This window comes from Eptesicus fuscus, chromosome 17 (genome assembly GCF_027574615.1).
Source record: "Eptesicus fuscus isolate TK198812 chromosome 17, DD_ASM_mEF_20220401, whole genome shotgun sequence".
In the NCBI taxonomy this organism is placed as follows: domain Eukaryota; kingdom Metazoa; phylum Chordata; class Mammalia; order Chiroptera; family Vespertilionidae; genus Eptesicus; species Eptesicus fuscus.
The window spans coordinates 43409039-43430331 of NC_072489.1; the positions used below are offsets into that span (position 1 = coordinate 43409039).

Below are 21293 nucleotides of genomic sequence, written 5' to 3' on the forward strand. Positions count from 1 at the left end.
TTAAGTAAGTATCAGAATGCTTATAACTAAGTCTTAGTTAAAAGAGGGGAACTTAAGTATTCCACACTCCTGAACAGTGCTAACAGTTGCTAGTCTTTAATGATACTATTTTAGTGATGATAATGCTATATATTTCTAATTGTCCTTTGCAAAATATAATATTAAAGTTCCTTTGCTTGTCTTTTGAGTATAGTAATATAGTAAAGTATATAGGCTTTAAAATTAGTTAAATCAGGGCTTGCATACTGTCTGTCACTAGTGATATGGTCTTGAGAAGTCATTTAATCCTCATGTTCCTCATCTGTAAATGAAGACTATAGTAAGGATATGCAATAAATGGTTGCTGTTTTTAACATCATCATTAGCATTATTGCTATTGTTACAGAATATTGATATCCTGATAATATCAATTGTTTCAAATATCTTATATTTTTTACATTGTATTATATTAATAAAGTTTCTGCTCTCAAGAAACTTTAGTTTATTGGTTTTTAATCTTTTGGGGGGGGGGGCCGGGGGGGTTGCAATGAGTTTAACCAAACTGCTGTCTGCAAGAATAGTTCCTAAAAGACTGCCCTCACTTGAGACACCAGTTTCAGGGTTAGGAGCTCCCACTACCACCCTCAGGTTTGACAATTCACCAGAAAACACTCACGGAACTCACTGAAAACTATTATATTTACGTCTTATTACAGGAAGAAGATACAGGTTAAAATTAGCCAAAAGAGGAAATATATAGGCAAAATCTGGAGTGGTCCAAATGTAGAACTTTCTGTCATCCTCTCCCCATGGAGTTGTGGATGGCATTACTGCTTTCAGGCCACATTATGTGACAATACATAGGATGTTGTCAACCAAGGAAACTCACCCAAGCCTTTGGTGTTCAGAGTTTTTATTCGGATTCAATTACAAACTGCCCACATACTGACCTTTAGTCTTTAGCCCCTCCTGTCAATCATACTAATGCTTTTAGTCTCCATTTCCTCACAGGATTGGAACTGCTAAAGTGTGGCACAAAGCCCCCATCATGAATCACATATGTCCAATGGCCAAAGGCCTCAGGCAAGAAAAAACACTCCTTTTAGGTAAGAAGTTCCAGGGGCCTAGATACCACCTTCCAGTAGCCAAGGTCAAAGGCCAGAACTCTCTTTGGATAAGGGTAATTTTCCACTACACATAGGTTAGGGACTACTTTGACGACCTGATGATAACTATTGATCTTGGAAAAATACTGCAACACATAGGCAAAATTTTATTTAGTAGTTTTGTATATAGCAGTGATGGCGAACCTATGACATGCGTGTCAGCACTGATACGCGTAGCCATTTCTGGTGACACGCGGCCGCTGAGGCGGCCACATGCCGAGGATGAAACATTTGCTGCTCCTGAGGATGAAACATTTGCAAAATGATGTTTTTTCCTCAAAGTGACACACTACCCGAGTTATGCTCAGTTTTTTAGCGAAGTTTGTCACACCAAGCTCAAAAGGTTGCCCATCACTGGTATATAGGATTATTATATTTATACTAGAGGCCCGGTGCACGAATTTGTGCACCAATGGAGTCCCTTGGCCTGGCGTGCGAGATTGGGTCGAAACCAGCTCTCCAACATCCCCCAAGGAGTCCTGAATTGCAAGAGGGGGCAGGCCAGGTCGAGGGATCCCACCGGTACATGATTGGGGCCAGGGAGGGACGTGGGAAGTTGGCCAGCCAGGGAGGGACTGCAGGAGGGCTCCAGGGTGTGTCCGGCCCATCTCCCTCAGTCCCAATCAGCTGGACCCCAGTAGCAAGCTAACCTACCAGTCGGAGTGTCTGCCCCTTGGTGGTCAATGCACATCATAGCGACTGGTCCACCTGTTGACTGTCTGCTCCTGGTGGTCAGTGCATGTCATAGCGTGTGGTTGAGTGGCCTTAGCATATCATTAGCATATTACACTTTGATTGGTTTAACGGATGACTGGGCACTTAGCATATTAGGCTTTTATTATATAGGATTTTACTACGAGAGAGCTATTAAATCACATAATCCTAAAACTAATCTCCCAAAGTGATAAATCTATGAAGGAAATATGCAGGAAGCCATGGAATATATAAAAGAGGAACCTGATTTAATCTGAGGGTGGGTATAAGGATGTTCAGGTAATCAATGTTTGACAAGGAATTAATTAGGGAAAGGGGACAAGGGGGGAACATTTCAGTCTAAGGAAGAGGCAGTGCAAAGGCCCTGAGAACTGATGGAAGTTGGTATATTTAAAGACAACTGAAAAAAGACTGTTGTATCAGAGAATTAGGAGAATGGAGAATCTTGATCATGCAGGATTTGTCTTGATGCTAAGAAGAGTAGTGAGTTGTTGAAAGGATTTAAACACAAGTTTGGCCTATAGGCATTTAGATGCATTACTTGCATTCTTAAAATTATTGAGGACCCCAAGTGCTTTTGTCTATGTTGCTTATATCTATTGATAGCTACTATGCTCAAAATTACAACTGAGAAAAAAATTAAATATTAATTTATTAATTTATTAAAAATAGCTATAATAAACCCATTATATATTCAAATAAAATATTTTTATAAAAATAACTTTTTAAAACATTAATTAAGATGCATTGTATTACAATGCTATTTATAAATCTCTTTAATGTCTAGATTAATAAAAGATAGCTGGATTCTCATTTCTGCTTCTGCATTCAGTCGGTTGTGATGTAGTGTCTTGGTTGAAATATATGAAGAAAATCTAGCCTCACACAAAAGGGAGAGGTATTTTAATACCTTTTCAGGTAGTTGTAATTGCTAAATGATTAGTTGCAGTATAAAATCTGAAATTGTCTGGCTGAACTTATATTCTGTTATATTAAAATGAATTGGTCTCAGTCTTCTCAGCAAATCATGCTGGAACAATTGGTCACCTAAGTGCAAAATAATGACCCTCAACTGTTACACTATACCATAGATTAGATCATAGACCTAAATATGAGCTAAGATTATAAAACTAACAGAAGAAAATGAGGGAGGGGAAATAATCATTGTGGCTTTGGGTTAGGCAAAAGATTTTTTTGATAAAACACAAAAAACATAAGCCTTAAAGAAATCAATGGTAAATTGGACTTAACACAATTTAAAACCTCTGCTTTTCAAAAGACACTGTTTAGAAGACAAACAGGTAAGGCACTGACTGGGAGAAAACATTTGTAAAACACATTTCTGATAAAAAGACTTGTTCAGAATATGTATATAAAGAACTCTTACAATACAGTAGTAAGATAAACTACCCAATAAAATAATGGGTAATTAATTAGCAAAAAATTTGAATGGATATATTACCAAAAAGATATACAAATGGCAAATAAGCATATGAAAAGATGCTCAATATTTTTAGTCATCAAGGAAATGCAAATTAAAACCACAGTGAGACTCTACTATGTTGCCACCCGATACCTCTTCCGACCCTGGGATGTGGAATGGGAATTCAGTAGACCCTAGATAATTAATACATTCCTAGTGTAATAATGAGAAATGTTGTGCTAGAAATAGAAAATGCCTTGAAAGCAGAATTCTTACACTTATCCATTGACCTCCACCATACTCTTTTAGTAGTTTGGACTCAATAAATGCTGATGGTTTTAACTCTACTAGGTAAATGGTAAAGATTATGTATGCAATTAAAAATTATACAAGTTAACATCATCTGTCTTAGAACCAAGATATCAAGAAAAATCCAAAAGTTCATGTGGTCTAAAGCAATCTTGAATCTAAGAATTCTGAACAAATTCACTGTCACTGTCAGGGTTGTCTCTGGTTTTAATCAAAAGTCAACAAATGTATATTTTAAAAAATTTGTTGAATCCTCTTATAAGATGCTACTTCTAGAATATATTTGAAGAAAGGTTGACTTAGAGATTTTACTGGAAAATTCAGGAATATATTTGAGTGTATGGTCCTTGAATTATATTGCAAGAGTGAGATTGTGTGGTACAGACAGAAAAGAGATACTTAAGAAATATCTTAGAAAAGAAGCCCAGAGGCCAGGGTTTGGTACAGTGGTTAAGAGCATGGGCCCTGGTACCAGACTGCTTGAGGTTTGAGCCTGTCTCTATCTAGGTATGACCCTGGGCAAGTACTTGAACTCTCTATGCACCAGTTTCCTTTTAATTACATTGGGGATGATAATAGGATCTCTTATAGAATTGTTGTTAGAATTAAATTAGTTGATTTATATTAAGTCCTTAGAATAATGCCTGGCAGATTATTGGGTTTTATATTATTAGAAAGAATGTACAGAAGACTAGATTTGGAAGCTTCCAGCAAATACTGTTTTTCATCTTAGTATAAAACAGTATCCTATTAAATAAAATCTTACATTTTTCATTCCTTACAGTGGAATTCTGTATCACAGGGAAGCCTATTCTTGGCTCAGGTATTGATGAAAAATTTTGCTTTTCCCAACATTACTATAAGTATGAATGTTTAGTTTTCTTTTCTTATCTTCAGAGAGATCCATTATGTGTATGTAGCAAAAATGGAAGAAATAGGCATACATGATATTTTTATTCTATTATTCCAAAATTTGTTCTATGTTAGGTTCAGTGTGCTCAGGTGCTCAATACTGCTGGTTGGTTAATGGCAGATACAGAATTTAAATCTAGTCTTTCCTGTTCCCACTGCTAGAACTATAACAATCTTAGTAGAATTGCATCCTTCTGGTTTGGGTTTTATTTTATTACTAGAGGCCCGATGCACAAAATTCGTGCAAGGGGCTCAGCCCTCGCAGCCCTGGCTGCCTCAGCCCTCGCAGCTCTGGCTTCGTCTGGAAGGTCCTCCGGATGGTCGTTCTGCTGTTTGGTCTAATTAGTATGTTAGCTCTTTATTATATAGGATTAGATTTTTGTGTATGTAAAATTTATATACAGTGAAGTACACAGATCCTAAGTGTACTTTGGATGAGTTTGACATATGCATACATTTGTGTAATCTCATTCTCAAGATAAAGGACATTTCCATAATTGAGAAAGTTCCTTTGTACCTCCATCCAATGGCTACCCACCCGCATATGCAAATACTGTTCTGATTTGTCAACAAAGATTAATTTTGCCTGTTCTTGAACTTCACATATATGCACTCATATAGTACACATTCTTTTTTGTCTGTATTCTTTTGCTCAACATAATGTTTTTTAGATTTATCCATTTTGCAGTGTTTTTTAGTAATCCCTTTCTAGTGCTGAATATCTCCCATTAATATATCACAATTTGTTTATCTCCATCTATTCATAGATATTTGGATTATTTCCATTTTTTTGTCTACTATGGAAAGAAGCTACTTTATACAAGTCTTTTTGTGGACATGTGTTTTTATTTCTCTTGGGTAAATACCTAAGAGTGGAATTGCTGGGTCAGAGTTAATTTTTTTTTCTTTCTTTCTTTATTTTAAATGTATTTTTATTGATTTCAGAGAGGGAAAGGGAGAGGGAGAGAGAGAGAGAGAAACACTGATGAGAGATAATCACTGATCGGCTGTCTCCTGCACGCCCCACACTAGGGATCAAGCCCACAAACCAGGCACATGCCATGACCAGGAATTGAACTGTGACTTCCTGGTTCATGGGTCCACACTCAACCACTGAGCCTTGCCCTCCGGGCTGTACTTTTAACTTTTAAAGAGACAGTTAAGGCCAAACTGGTATGGCTTAGTGGTTGAGCGTCCCAGATTGCAGGCTCAATCCCCAGTGGGGGGTGTGCAGGAGCTAGCCAATCAATGATTATCTCTCATCATTGATGTTTCTCTCTCTTCCTCTTCTTCTTCCTCTCTGAAATCAATAAAAATATATTATTAAAAATAAAAGACAGTCAAGGAGGTGCCCCAGTAGGAATATTCATTTACCAGTATTGCCAAATATGTTTAAGGAAGTGATTTAGTAATAGTTTCATGACATTCCCCCCCCCCCCTTGAAATAATATCATTCTTTTAGGAAGTTTGAAGCATCTTATGAAGTCAAAATTTTATGGCAGTAGAAAAGGAAGTGCCATGGAGCTGTTGAATTTGTTGGATTATGCTCAGTTACTCAGATGGAAATGTCAACATTGAGACAGTTTAACTGATTATTATTTTATCCCACACACTTTAAACTAGTGACAGAAGATGCTGAAAATATTGTTTAAGTAGATTTAATGAGGACATGTTTAGTTTATACATATTTTCATTTTCATCATTGCATTGGTTTGTCCTGTAAAGTATATGGGTGGTTAAGAGGATGTCTGTTGATTAACAGTAGATGTATTTTGTGGAATCACTTGCTCATCCTTAGCAAATGGTGATCTTATAATCTATAATATTAAATGACAATGATCAGTAGAGAGAAAGTGCTTAAAAATAGAGTAATTAAGATCCTTTATTTTCTATACACATTGAAAGGAAAGAGAAATTCTAACAATAAGAAGATAAGTAGCCTAGCAGGAGTGACTCAGTAGTTGAGGTCAGGGCTCAATTCCCAGTCAGGGCATATGCTTGGGGTTGTGGGCTTGATCACCAGTAGGGGGTGTGTAGGGAGGCAGCCAGTCTATGATTCTCATCATTGATGTTTCTGTCTTTCTCTCTCTCTTCCTTCCTCTCTGAAAGAAATTTAAAAAAAAAATTTTTTTTTTAAAGAAAAGTAGATTTATATGACCTTAATATATTTTATGTGTCAAGAATAGCTAGTCCTTTTAGGGAAATCTTGAGCTAAATGTACCATATAATATTTTAACATTAGCTAGAGTCCCTTGTCAAAGTTAAAGTTGCTGAAGGTAGATGTCAGGAGACATAATGTATTTTATTGTTCAAGAACATTTAGAAGTCTACTAAATCTTACCATCTACTAAGTAAAATGTTAAATACAATAATACTGGGAGAATTAAGCATTATTCAGAATCTATGTATGTATGTACATAAGACTTCACCATATATTGGAGGTTTTAGGGAAATATGAATGATCAAATTGAGTATAAATTAACATGTAAATCTTATTATAAAAAAACCATAAGAAAAATTATCCCATGACAAAAATGAGATAGCTGATGAGTGTGAGTCTCCCTGTTGTATATAAACTAGAGGCCCGGTGCATGAAATTTGTGCACGGGTAGGGTCCCTAGGCCTGGCTGGCAATCAGGGTTGATCAGGGCCGGGGCCTTCCTTCATTCTGTGCCGCCCCCTGGTGGTCAGCGCACATCATAACAAGCGATCGAACTCCTGGTCTCCCTGTCAAACTCCTGAGGGGACACTTTCCATATTAGCCTTTTATATATATAAGGTATATAGATAATCACAGTGTAGCACAATTTCTGTGTAAAACTTCAGTTCTTTTTTGTACATATGTTGACATTTGACCTATATTTATCCTACCTACACCCTTTACATTAGGAGTTTGAATATAGTGACAAAGCAAAATGTTTTTTGTTTTGGGAGGGGGAAAAAACCCCACATTTTCTCCTGGGTATAAAACAAATTGTTTATTATGAAATATGTAAATTATTTGGTAAATAAATAAGAAAGTATCACCCATAATCCTTTCACTTTAAGGTAATTATCAATATGTTAGTGTCCTTCAATTTGGAATTACTTATCCATCCATGCATGCATGTACACACAGAGACATACCCAGATAAGTATAGTTTATTTAAATATATTTTTAGTATTATCATTTTCTTATAAAATATAAAAATTAAACATTTAATATTGTAGAAAATACAGAGACATAGAAAGAAGAAAGGAAATAATTTAAATGTCCTTCTAGGCATTACCGTTTTATTGATACTGATACTTTTTGAATTTCAATTACAGTAGTCCTCCCTTGTCTTTGGTTTCACTTTCTGTGGTTTCAGTTACCCACAGTTAACTGTAGTCTGAAAATATTAAGTGGAAAACTCCAGGTATTTTGAGAGAGGTGCCATATTCACATAACTTTTATTACAGTATTCCTATATAATAAAAGGGTAATATGCAAATAGACCAAATGGCAGAACAACCGAACAACCAATCAAAGCATAATATGCTAATATGCTAAGGCTGCTCAACCACTCACTATGATGTACACTGACCACCAAGGGGCAGACAGTCAACTGGTTGACCATTCGCTATGACATGCGCTGACTACCAAGGGCAGATGCTCCGACTGGTAGGTTAGCTTGCTGCTGGGGTCTGGCCAATCGGGACTGAGCGAGATGGGCCGGACACGCCCTGGAGCCCTTCCGTGGTCCTTTCCCAGCCTGATCGTGCACTGACCTGTGCCCTCTTGTAATCTGGGACCCCTCGGGGGATGTCAGACAGCCGGTTTCAGCCTGATCTCATAGGCCACCCCCCTTGGGAGGGTGCCAGACGCAGGGCTAATGGCTGGTGAGCACTGCTGTGGCAGTGCGAGCTTCTCCTGATTGGGACTGATTGGGCATGAGCCCGCCGCAGGCACATTGGGGCTGGGATGAGCAGGAGCAGCAGGCGGTGTTGGACTGGACTGCGGGTTTCGGCCCGATCCCTGCAGGCCACCCAGAGGGACCCCACCTTGCACAAATTCTTGCACTGGGCCTCTAGTATTATTATAATTTTTCAATTTTATTATTAGTCATTGTTAATCTCTTACTGATCCTAACATAAATTAAACTTTATCTCAGTTATATATGTATAGGAAAAATATAGTATATATAGGGTTCAGCACTATCTGCAGTTTCAGACATCCACTGGGATCTTGGAACATATCCTCCTCGAATAAGGGAGGACTACCAAATACCATATTCTTGTCCAAATTCATTTACTGGTGGTTACATTGATTTGGTCACTCTTTATCTCATGGCTAGTTGCTCATACGTTTGTAATTTGGATAAAGTTTGAACTTGGTATAGTAATTGAGTGGTTTACTACCATTCCCCTCTAATGTAGTTCTTAGCCATTTCAACACCAGTTCTCCTAAGGTGTTGTGTTCTCTCATACATCTGTGTCTTTGCATATCCTGTTCTCCCTAGTTGGAAAACCCTACTAAAAACATCTATCCTCCCCCACATTCTGCCTCCCAACTTTATCTATTTGGCTAATTCTAATTATCTCCATGATTCAGCTCAAATTGTTTTACCTTGAGAATAAAAGCCCTCACTGATCTTTTCCCTTTCCTTCTTAACCTAGTCAGAGAATCTGTACTCAGGACATGTAATGGATACCTTTGTAATAGCACTGATAGCTATTCTAATCATTCCCCAGACTGTGAGTTCCTTGAGAGTAGGATTATATTTTGGTCACTTTATATTTCCAGTGTCAAGTACAGTGCTTGAGCCGAAACCGGTTTGGCTCAGTGGATAGAGCGTCAGCCTGCGGACTCAAGGGTCCTAGGTTCGATTCCGGTCAAGGGCATGTACCTTGGTTGCGGGCACATCCCCAGTAGGGGGTGTGCAAGAGGCAGCTGATCAATGTTTCTAACTCTCTATCCCTCTCTCTTCCTCTCTGTAAAAAATTAATAAAATATATATATTTTTAAAAAAGTACAGTGCTTGATACAGAGTGTGTGCTTTATGAATTCTTGCTGAGTAAATGAATTAATGGACTTAGATAATTTGAATTAAATCATCAACTAACATATGTGGGATGGGAGGAGAGAAAACATTGGATTGTTGATAGTACCTGCATATACATACACAAAAATGTTCTGTATTCAGAAAAAGTCATACTTAAACAATTATTCAAAAATCCACACATTTACATGGAAAAAAGGAAAACATGCTGAGTCTGATTTTACGGACAGTCTTCAAATTTTATACATTTGGCTTACATGCAACTCACACCATGATGATCCCCTGTGAATTGGATTTTATATGCTGAATTTGGACTCTTGTTGATGAACAAATGCACATTTCAAGCTATTAAAATAGTGGCACTGCAAGCCAGCTAACAGTTCAGCTCAGTTTCAATGATGTCAACCTCTTTATCTTCACAGCAGTGTACATTTGTGCAATTATTTGACTATTTTATTGCATTTTACCCTTATTCCATAAAAGAATAGATACTGGGAAAATTAAAATGATGATAGTAGTGATAACAGTGTAGAGAAAAGAAGGAAATCTTTAGGCACACTGAAAGTGACCCTTTAGTCTTGATTAGGTACAAAATTAAAGTACTTTTACAAAATTTTGGAAATACATTATTGAAGATTGCTTCTTAAAGAGAAAATATAATTATGGACTTTTAAAAATAATTTTTTAATTGATTTCAGAGCGGAAGGGAGAGGGAGAGAGAAATAGAAACATCAGTGATGAGAGAATCATGGATCGGCTGCCTCCTGCACACCCCACATTGGGGATCGAGCCTGCAACCTGAGCATGTGCCCTGACCGGAATTGAACTATGACCTCCTGGTTGGTTCATAGGTCGAAGCTCAACTACTGAGCCACACCAGTTGGGCTGGATTTTTAAATGTATCAACTAACATTGAAATTTATTGTGCAGCTTGTAGCTTTTCAACTTTTATATACATTTCAACAAGAAAAGTAGAGATGACCTGAGTTTACTGCATTATCCTGGAAAGACAGTAGTCTGTCTTGGAGAAATGACATAATTATTTGTGTTCCAAGATGCCTATTTGGTTATTTAAATAATCTTTATTTCTTGAGTTTTGTAATAATAGATCCCTCTATTGCTGACTATTTTGACATGTCTGTGATGTAGGTAATGTTTATAGGGTTAATGTGCAACATTGTTTAATGTTTATAGAGTAAGCAAATCATCTTATTGTGAGATTATCAGATATCCTCAATTTTTTTTGTATTTTTCCTGATGAATCTGAGAAATTAAACTCTTCACACTGCAAATACTTATTGCTTTTGTTTATGTTGAATAATATTGGATTTTCCTAATTGCCCTAACTTCAACATGATCACTAATGGCAGAAGGAAGAGAGTACAACTATCCCAGGAGGTCTAGAGTTGCCCCAGTGTAAGAAGCACAGACTGGAAGAATGGAATTGATGAAAACTCTAAGCGTGATGGGATGCACTACCCTTACCAGATAAATTCTTGCTGTGGGCAGTTAAGATGCACCTGTATTTTCTGGATAGGTACATATCAGTCTCTTTATAGTCCATGATTACCTTCTTGTCATTGCCATCTTGGGACTGAGTAGGTGCCAAAGTACCAAAGGAGTTCTTTCTGTGCTATTCAGGAATCACCCACTTTGGTTGTTTTGGGACTACTACCGCCATTTGTACCCTCTTTCACTATTGTTGTGCTTTATGTGGTGGTGTTTTATTATGTTGCTGTCCTTCCTTTTTTTAGTTTCTAGACTTGGTATTTTATATGGACTATCAAGATTTGGAATCTTGATAGATAGGCAGCACTAAGGAAACTCTTTTGGTTCATTTTTCATGAAGAGAAAACCCAGGTTATTTACAACGACCTCACTATGGGGCAGACGGGGACGAAGAATCTCTTGTTTAGCTACATAGGCCTCTACGAATTGTAATACTTTACTATTGGGAGGTGATACCCATGAGTTTAGTTTTTTTTCCCTGAGAGTGATGTTGAGTAGCTTTGAGCTTTTCTATATTCTCTGTTCCAGTCCTCTGGAGACCAAGTCTATTATATTTTGAAATAGATATTTGGGCCTAGGATGTAGTACATCATCATGAAACAGGATTTTGCAGTGTGTCTTTCCCCTGCTGGGTTATCTGTCATCTGCTTTTTAAAGTTCTCAGGTGTACCATTTAAATCCTCGAGACCTTTGTTGCAAACCTAGTATCTGTAGCTTGGTATGAATTAAATTGGAATTCTGTGCCCTGTAAAATTGACATTAAAAAGACTATATTCATTTTCATTTATGTTCTTTAGCAAAAAGTTCAAGTCTTAGCCTGATTGGAGTGTGTGTGTGTGTGTGTGTGTGTGTGTGTGTGTGTGTGTGTTAAAGGTCATAAACAGAAAGGAAAGAAGAGAGGGATAAGTGCTCATTTTGTTTTCATGTTAAAAACACACACACAAATATATATTGTACTATTTCAAACTAGTAAATACAGAGCTTTTGTATATGAGCATGGGAAGTTTTATATTTGAAAGAAAGTGCATGATTAGTTTTACTAAAATATAGTTGCTATTGTTCATTGTAGTTTCTATGCTTGGTATGAACTGTGTTTTGAGGAGTGCCTGTCTGTCTCTCCCCCGCCCTCTCCCCCCCGCCCCCAGTAATAAAACATAAGGGAAATTTCTAGTAAAATATTAGTATATTTCTCCCAGATTTTTAAATTGGCAGGCCATTAATTTTTTAGCATTTCATTTGCAGCATAGTGCAATCCTTTGGGAGGAATTGGTAAAATGAGGATAAAATGGGTACAGGATTCCAACAGCTTGAAAATAACGCCATATTTGACCAAAATCTCTTTTGTATTCCCTACTCTGGTTCTATTCCAGTAGTCCTGGAAACGTGCCTATGGACTATTTACAGTGAGATTATAAAACTGAATCACGATTTTGGTGAATAGAAGCCAGAGCATGTGGCTCCAGCATCCCAGCTGGCAGTAAGCTCTCCCTAGGTTTATGAATGTAGTTAGATGGCCCCCAACTGTTTACAAGACAGCAGAGGTGAGATCTTTGATTGACAAGTCAGAAATGCATTAGATCATTCTCTCTGCCAGTCTCTGGTTCATGCTGTTAAAAATGTCAGCCTCCAAGTTTGAATGGCAGCCTGAGGGCCTTAGAAGCTTTTTGTTTTCTGAGATGGAAACACAAATTGGATGTGTGCCTGAGTGCTTCATCCTGGGCTGTAATTTCATCTTTTAGCTAAGAACCACAAGGTACACGAGCAAAGCACCCTGTAAACAATAATACTGTGGAAAAAAAATAAACAAGGTCGTGTTTCTGGTACGTTGATCCGATGGTGTCCTGACCTCTATCACGTTGAACATCTCTACTCTGATTGCTGTTCCCTTTGGCATTACAATGAGAGAAAGAGAGACTGACATAGAGGAAAAGATTTAAAGTTGCAGTGTCGTTGCACATTCCTTGTATTGGCTATGAAATATTGAACTGTCAGAGTGTGACACTTGGTTTTTTAAGCAACCTTTCTTGTTTGAGGTGTTTGCAGTTCATTCCTTTCTCCCCCATTTGTCTGCTTTCATTGATAGGGCTGGAAGTAGTTGCCTTAATGCATGAAAAGGGACAATGTTAAAGAGAAGTGGTGCTGATGGAGCCAAATAAACTTAACACTGGAACATAAATGCAAGCTGTGAGGTGTGGGCAAAAGGAGACCAACATTGGGTTAGTACATTGTTATTGGAGTTTATAGAACACCATATTGTAAGGAAGAATCAGCTTAGGTTCTGGTCTGTTTTTGTGGAGACAGGAAATTAGGAAGGCAGTGGTAGGTAAAGATGAGTGACATAGTTTGTTAGACTGATAGCCTACTATATGCAGTATTGCCGTCAAATAAACAGCCATGTTATTTATTTCTCTAATTACCCAATGTCTTTGGCAAGTGGTTCGTTATGAAAGACTAAAAATTTTGGCAAGAAAATAACTTTTTATAAAATGTGAAAAATTTGTATTTGTAGTAAATTTGATGAATAGGTAAATACTAGAGGTCCGATGCACAAAATTCGTGCAAGGGGCTCGGCCCCCACCCGCTCAGAGGCCGCCTCTGCCTCACTCCCGCCGTGGCTTTGTCCAGAAGGACATCTGGTCTAATTAGCATATTACACTTTTATTATTATACATGGAAGAACCGTTATGTTTGTATTACTATAGCTTAATGGCATACGGATTGAAAATATTTTCTAGTACTAGAACGAGTTTTCTATTGCTATTAAGTTGCAATCATCTTAAAACAATAAATATTTTATATTTAAAAATTTTTCTTTTTTCTAAGAAAGCAGCACTATTGTTAGATGGGTGCTTTGATCCATTTGGGGCATAGACCTTACAAGTAATGTTTTGAGTGAGAATGACATTTTGCAATTCTTCTGGAGTATGAAAAAGTAGAAGTTTGTGTTAAAAATACTTGCATTAGCCCTAGCTGGTTTGGCTCAGTGGATAGAGCGTCAGCCTGTGGACTAAAAGGTCCCAGGTTTGATTCCAGCCAAGGACACAGGCTTGGGTTGCGTGCTCGATCCCTCCCACCCCCAGTAAGGTGTGGGCAGGAGTCAGTCAATCAATGATTCTCTCTCATCATTGATGTTTCTATCTCTCTATCCGTCTCCCTCTCTGAAATCAATAAAAATATTTTTAAAGTACTTGAATTAAACTCTTATTGATAGTTTTAAAGGACAGCTATTTAGCTTAGCCCTCTCCCTCTGCAAATGTGAAAGGCAGTTGCTATTCTCTATCATTTTAGTGAAATGCAGTGCAAAAATCTTGGTAATCATTCCTGACATTTCTTAATTCCCTGCTTTGAGGTCATGTTGGAAAGAGAAGACAGTGTATTTTTAAAATAATATCCTGCTCCTTTGTACTCAGAATTATGTCCTTGTTTACAAAATACAGTGAACAGAAAGAAAGACCAAAGGCGGGGGTTATGGAGAATTAATTACTGTTGCCTTTCAGTGGTTCTCAACCTTTCTAATGCCGCGACCCTTTAATACAGTTCCTCATGTTGTGGTGACCCCCAACCATAAAATTATTTTCGTTGCTACTTCATAACTGTAATATTGCTACTGTTAATGAATCGTAATGTAAATATCTGTGTTTTCCGATGGTCTTAGGCGACCCTACTAGCGGTTCTCAACCTGTGGAAATCATTCTTCTAGAAATTGATTTCTCATTGGCTGATTTTCTGAAACAAACCATTTTTTTTCAATCTTGCAAGAATAAAAGTGCAAGTGTTTATCTAAAAAATAAGACTAGGTAGGCATATGTACATTTATGGAATCTCCTAAACCTTAACACAGAGAAACTACAAAATTTCTTCTTCCCCCAGTGTATTATTAATGCATCAACTACTATGAAAATGCCTCACAGCCCGTATTTTTATATAGCCACACCTCCATAATAATGATTAGCGTTATTAACCAGTTAACTGCCATGCATCCAAAACGGAAGCCATCCCCACATGCCATGATATTTTGAATTTAATTTAAAAAGTCAATTTTTAATGAATATTACAAAAATAAATATATTACTCAGAATTTGGGTGTTCTTGAATATTTTCAATTGAAAATTCTCATGAAAAAATGATTTTAAAGTTGGTCTATAGACACTTATGGCAGGCAAATGGTTAAAGTCCAGGCTTGCCTCATGAGCAAAAATCAGTACATTTATAGAACCATAGAATTTCAGCATTGGAAGAGACATGAAGCCCATCTAGTCACATACAGGAATTCTTTAAGAAGTTTTCTTTGCAGGGGTTCTTCTAATCTATGCTTGATCACGACCATTTTTGGCAAGCTGAACTTCTTTGAGTCATCTTGTTTTCTTTACTCTTGGTTCAATTAGAAAGTTTTCCCTTAAGAAGGAATCAAACTGTTTTGCTCGCATACTGATTCTAGTTCTGCCTTTTGTAGTAATTGTCTTCTTTTTCGTATATTCATGTTTGAGGATAGCTACCATGTTGCTTATAAACATATTTTCTGTTCCCAGAGTGAATACTCCTGGTTCTGTTAGTCATTCTTTGGAAAATATTAGTAATCATTCCTGCCATTTTCATAATCTATATTCATGTAGGATATCATTCTGATTGTCCTTCCTTGTGAATGTATTCCACCTTGACAGTGTCCTCATTACAATATGGCATGCATAACTAAAGGCAGTGCTGCAAACGTGTGTAATAGTTTAGAATAAGTGATACATCTTATTGAACATAACTTGGATTATATAATTTAATTACTGCAGCCTAAAGTTTCACATTCTTCTTTGATGTAGATGATGGAAAAATCTCTAGGAACTTGGACTGAATTTGTTTCTTCACCTTTTCTTTGAAGCCAGAAAAGCATATGTAAGCACCTTGACAAATGACATAATGTAGTGGCATATCTGAGTGGTACAGGTATTTTAAACCTAGCGCGAGTTCCTGAAGATGGTGAACATCTGCTTAGAGATATTGTAGAGCTCCACAATGCACTAATTGAATTACTCTTTTCTGAGTTGCCGACTGCACTAATTGAATTAGAATCTGTGTGTGTGTGTGTGTGTGTGTGTGTGTGTGTGTGTGTGTGTGTGTGTGTGTGTGTTTTGTGTGTCCGGGTTCAATCCCAAACTTAACCTGAGAGTGTGGGAGATATGACTGATGGTATGTACTGTGCTGCTATCTAATGGCAGCCTATGGAACTACTACATGGTCTCCAGGGAAGAAAGAATGCAGTCATCTGATCTAGTGTAACCTTAGTCTAACCCTATCCAGTTTAGTTTTAAAAATCCCAGGATGTGTTTTTGTAATTCTAAATTTAAGAAAAAAGAATGTGATTAATTATTCATTAAAAATTAAGATATGTTTTATTAGGCATACTATTTTATGAAGTACGAAGTTGCAAACATTCAACTCAATTAAAAACTTCTAACCTCTAATTTAATTGGTGAAAATAAACCCAAATGAGTCAATGGATCATGTTTTTTCTCATTTTGCATTTCATATGACAAATGTAAAAAAGAATTACCTTTATGAAATGTCTTAGCGTCACAGGAAGAAAGAATGATATAGGATTTATGTTCTTAAAGAAAATTTATTTCTGGTTGTCAAAATACTGAGGTGAGTCAATTTAAGAGTGTTATCAAATTTTGCTATACATGATTATACTTGCCTAAAATTTTAAAAATTGTTATAGAAAAAATATTTTAATTATGGATGTACTAGAGCAAATTCTGCAAATCCAGTTAGTTGTTTAAAATTTAACTTTACCACAAATGTGGGTAATTGAAATCCTCTGAGCATGTAGGTAATTTTCTTTTTTTTCCGAAAAAATCTGTTAGTCACAATTTAATAATTTTTGTAAAACATAAAAATAGAATTCTTTACAATTTGAAAAGTAAAAGCAAATACACTGAGGAGGACTCAGCATAAATATATTTTGATTCAGTTTAACTCTAGGCATTCTAACTTATAAAAATAGCCCTTAACAGAAAAATATATGTGTATAATCACTTGCTTTATAAAATGTTTATGTGTGCATGTAATACCACTTCAACAATGGAAAAGTGCTAATGGTTACCTTTTTGAGCATTTAAAATGATCTCTTTCAGTCTTGTCATATGAAAGACACAAATATAAGGTCTAAAAAAAGTTTTAATCTCTTCTATGTAATCTTTATTATTAAAATAAAAAATCTACATTTGAATATTTCAATATCTTGTAAGCTAGCTTGAAAAAAATTTTTTATTCTCACTGGAGGATAATTTGATTGGTTTTTATAGATAGAGGAAGCAAAAGAGGGAAAAACGTCAATGTGTGAAAGAAACATTAGTTTTAAAAATCCCAGGATGTGTTTTTGTAATTCTAAATTTAAGAAAAAAGAATGTGATTAATTATCCATTAAATGGGGATTGAACCTGCAACTTTTTGATGTACTGGACAACGTTCAACCGAGTCATTCAGCCGGGCTAGGCTAGTTTGCTTTTTATTGCAAGATTGAGCTACTTAGGTTTCTTTACAAATAGCTTAGATTAAAATCACTAAAATATATGATATGTATTCTTTAGATAAGCTTTAAGGGCATTTTACTGACTGAAAATGCATTTTGACACCATGTAGATCCAAAAGCCTTACAAATAACATTGCCATTCACAATTAGCCACAATTCCACTTAATTCATATATAGAGTACCTTCTGTGTTCCCAGTACTGTACAAAATATTGGACATAAATTAAGAGACCCTGTCCTCAAGGAGCTTATAGTTACTTATTAGATATTATTGAGAGCCTATGTACTACTATGTGAATAACCATCAGTTTCATGTATTTTTCCCATTCATTGAGCTAGAGTTCTGACTTCATAGCAGCCCTAAGGAAGCAATATACTTACGTTCATATCAGATATAGCTCATCTCAGCAAGAAGAGTGATACACGTATTTCAGACTAGTCTGTCTCTTAAAATATTTTCCCTTCTGCCTTTACACACCTTCTAAGGGAGCAGTGTTTTTTGTTTTTGTTTTTGATAGCTTTACATTAGCTTAAAAAGACTGGTAACATTTATTACAGAGCCTCCTGCTGGTGATCATAGTTTTTTTCAGTCCTTGTCTTCAGAATTGGTAGTGCCCACTTGTGGTTTGGTAGTTAGTTGAGGGCTTCTTCTAAAGCTATAAATGGAAAAGAGTCCATTGCATAGTAGGTATAAAGTGCTTCTTTAAACAGTCTATTTCTAGAACCTAAATTGTCCTGAGACCAGCCCTTGATATAAAAATTCATAGAAACCTGTTTTTCACAGAGTGTGGTAACTTCTTGCCATAGTGCTATAGTGTTAAAATTCACATTGGCCAGGTTGTTCTGTAAATTAAACACTGACAGCTACCCTCAGGGGAACAGCCAATGTATTTATGATGATGTGCTGATTACACAAAATACACTGCAAGCAGAAAACAGCTGCAGAGAACAAACCTCTTAAAAAGAATACAATTACAAATAGCACCCTCAGTATTTCTAGTGGTGAACATAGAAACAGCATGCTAATGCAGGTTTCTTAGTCTGCCTGCAAACAAAAAATCTGAAGGAGAGAAGTTAAATTATGGTTGATTGCACATGTGGTGCCAACATAACAGTGAACAAATTTTATTTCTGAAGAGCATCTATGAGTACACAAATTTCAGGCATGGAGTAATCTACTCTGCCCCCCACTCCCACCCCTTTTTGTTAGTAGGTTTTATTAGTGCTTTTCTCACATATAGTAGGGCATAGCCTTGAGGTGATAGGATTCTGGATATATAAGGGATATTATATAATGAATTGGGTAGGAGAATAACTAAATTGTGTTTTTAAAAATCCAGTAGAAACTCTGTATGTTATTTTTTGGATATCAACATTTCATTTGAAGATGCAGCTTACAGCTCTATTCACTGTTATTAATGGTTTTGAAGATGTTTGCCTTTGGAATTAATAAAAGGAGTCATCATTCTGTATCTATGGTAAGGCATTTATTTCTTAGATTCTCTTTCTTCAAGAATATAGTATTTTAGGATACTGGAATAGCTGGGTGATGATATATATTTAAGAAATCAACTCTCAAGTATGCCCCATTTCATCCCTGCATGTTCCTGGTCACCTGCAGACAGGTAAAAAGATTAGAAAAAAATTGTTTTCCTTGTTTGAGATTTTTCTCTGTTACAGTTTAGGGTCCGTATCTATGAAATATTTTAACTGCTGAGCATGTTTAAATCGGTAGAAAATACGTGGGTCTTCCATGATATAAATTTGCTCAAGCCAACATAAGGTATAGCAGGAGGGACATAGTGATTGGAAACAGTTCACTTCACCCACCTGAAACTAAGAATCAACTCTTCAGTATATGTATCACTGCTATGTAATAATCGACTATTATTGGTCTGTCTGTTGATCTCTTTTTAAATCAGTTTGGAACCTCCTGGAGTTATTTTCTTGCTCTGCTGACATCAATCCCATGTGGCAGAGGAGTTGTGTATAACCGCTTTGGTTTAATCAATAGAATAATTGATAAACCAGATAAGATTTAAACTGATTATAGCCCCAACAGAATTCCCCAGAGGCCTTGGACTCTCTTAATTTTGACATGTGTGTTGTGTACCCTGAGGATGAAGTGCAGTTTGAATTATCTGTTTTTATTTGCTTAATGACGGGGAGGGTGTTAAAGTCAAATGTTTAATTAACCCAGCAACGGGCTGCGTTGTCACTTACACACAGCTGATTGAGATATCTCATGGAGAATACTGAATAGGAATGATAATGTGGCACTGGGACGGAAGATTGCTTTTTCAATCCATTTGCTGGGTCACTGCTTTGAATGTCTTATTGGATGAAAGGCATTCAGCCTGGAGAAAAAATTCAGCATTTAAGTACATTTTGTTCTTTTTCTCTCCCTCTAACCCCCTCCCTGCCCAGAAGTTAACTAAAAAAGATATGTTCTAAGTTTAATAAGCCATTCAGGTACTAGTAAAATATCAAGGTAGTCAGTAGCCTCAAGCTACATAATTTCCTGTGGAAACGGAAAAATCATACTAGCCTCCAAGGTATTCTAAATGTGAGCTCTTTTGTCCCTCATATCCCTTGTCCCTTGCTATTATTGTAGAGTTGTCTTTGCTTACTTGTGTCTTGCTTCTCTCAGTAGTGTTTGCTTGATGTGCAACAACCTCTGTGGCCACAGGCAGACCTTTTTCTCCTAAAGAAGCATATTCTTCATTACATTTTTGCTATTTCATGCAGCTGGCTTCTATTTGGTTGTATTTCTGATCAAATATTACAGTGAGATTGTTTAACTACTTAGATAAAAATGTGAAGCATATTTAGATTCTTGTTGCTTTTTCTACTGCTATTATATAAACAATTAGTTTAATGTATATTTCATTTTGTTGAGAGGCAGTTTGCTTTCTGTATGGACTAAAAAACTAGGCCAGGAAAGATCTAATGGCCCACACCATCAAAAATGCAGTCCAGGCAATTGGAGTTTTAATGACTCGCTGCCCACAAAAAAAAATCCCTGGCTAGCTTTATAATCAAATGTAAAATTCTTTGGAGGCATATTGAGCAAAATTTCAAAATTTTTATCATGACTTTCCTTCTTTGTAGTTCTTATGTTTCTTCCTTCTATCCCCCAAAGATCTAAACCAGGAATTTACTAATTTTTTTTTCTTTGCTTTAGTCATTTGTATTCCAGAGAGCACAATAGGGAGAAGGATACAAGATTGATTTTTTTATGTGTGTCCTCTTGAAAGCATAGTCTGGGGCATGACTACGTGTGTGTGTGTGTGTGTGTGTGTGTGTGTGTGTGTGTGTGGCAGGGGTGGAGGGTTTACAAAGCAATGGAAGCATACAGTTGATTTTCAGGCACAGGTTGGACTTTTGCGGGTCAAGGCAGACCAGATGAGTAGCTTATCTTGAGGGACGTAAGTAATAGACCAAATATAGAGCAGCTATTTCAGGAATCATGTAGGTCATTTAATTATCCATTATGATTGAGTGGCTAATGCTCTTTTGGCAATTACATGACCTCTCTTATTCTTGAAACCTTTCCAGGCCCTCGTGGGTTGAATGACCCACCAGTCAGTGCTTGCAGACTTCATTCCACCCAGAAGGAAAGGAGAAGCTGGAAACTACAGGCATTTAGAAATGGCTGTACTTTCTTTACCGACCACTACCTTGAATGTCCTTTGTACAGCAGTCAGTGATAGGCAACTGGTTTTGAAGTCAACTTTC

At 36.7% G+C, this 21293-nt stretch overlaps 1 protein-coding gene across 5 annotated transcripts in view; it reads left to right on the forward strand.

Annotated features, from left to right (window-relative positions):
* BTRC (beta-transducin repeat containing E3 ubiquitin protein ligase) overlaps nucleotides 1-21293 on the forward strand; it is a 164282-nt gene that overhangs the window by 49632 nt on the left and 93357 nt on the right. Inside the window, exon 1 of one of the 5 annotated variants that reach the window (XM_054728659.1) lies at nucleotides 13198-13249. The exons of the other annotated variants lie outside the window; for them this stretch is intronic. The gene's annotated coding sequence lies outside the window, so the exon portion shown is untranslated. Of the gene's footprint in view, nucleotides 1-13197; nucleotides 13250-21293 lie in introns of those variants that run through there. 5 annotated transcript variants of the gene reach the window in all.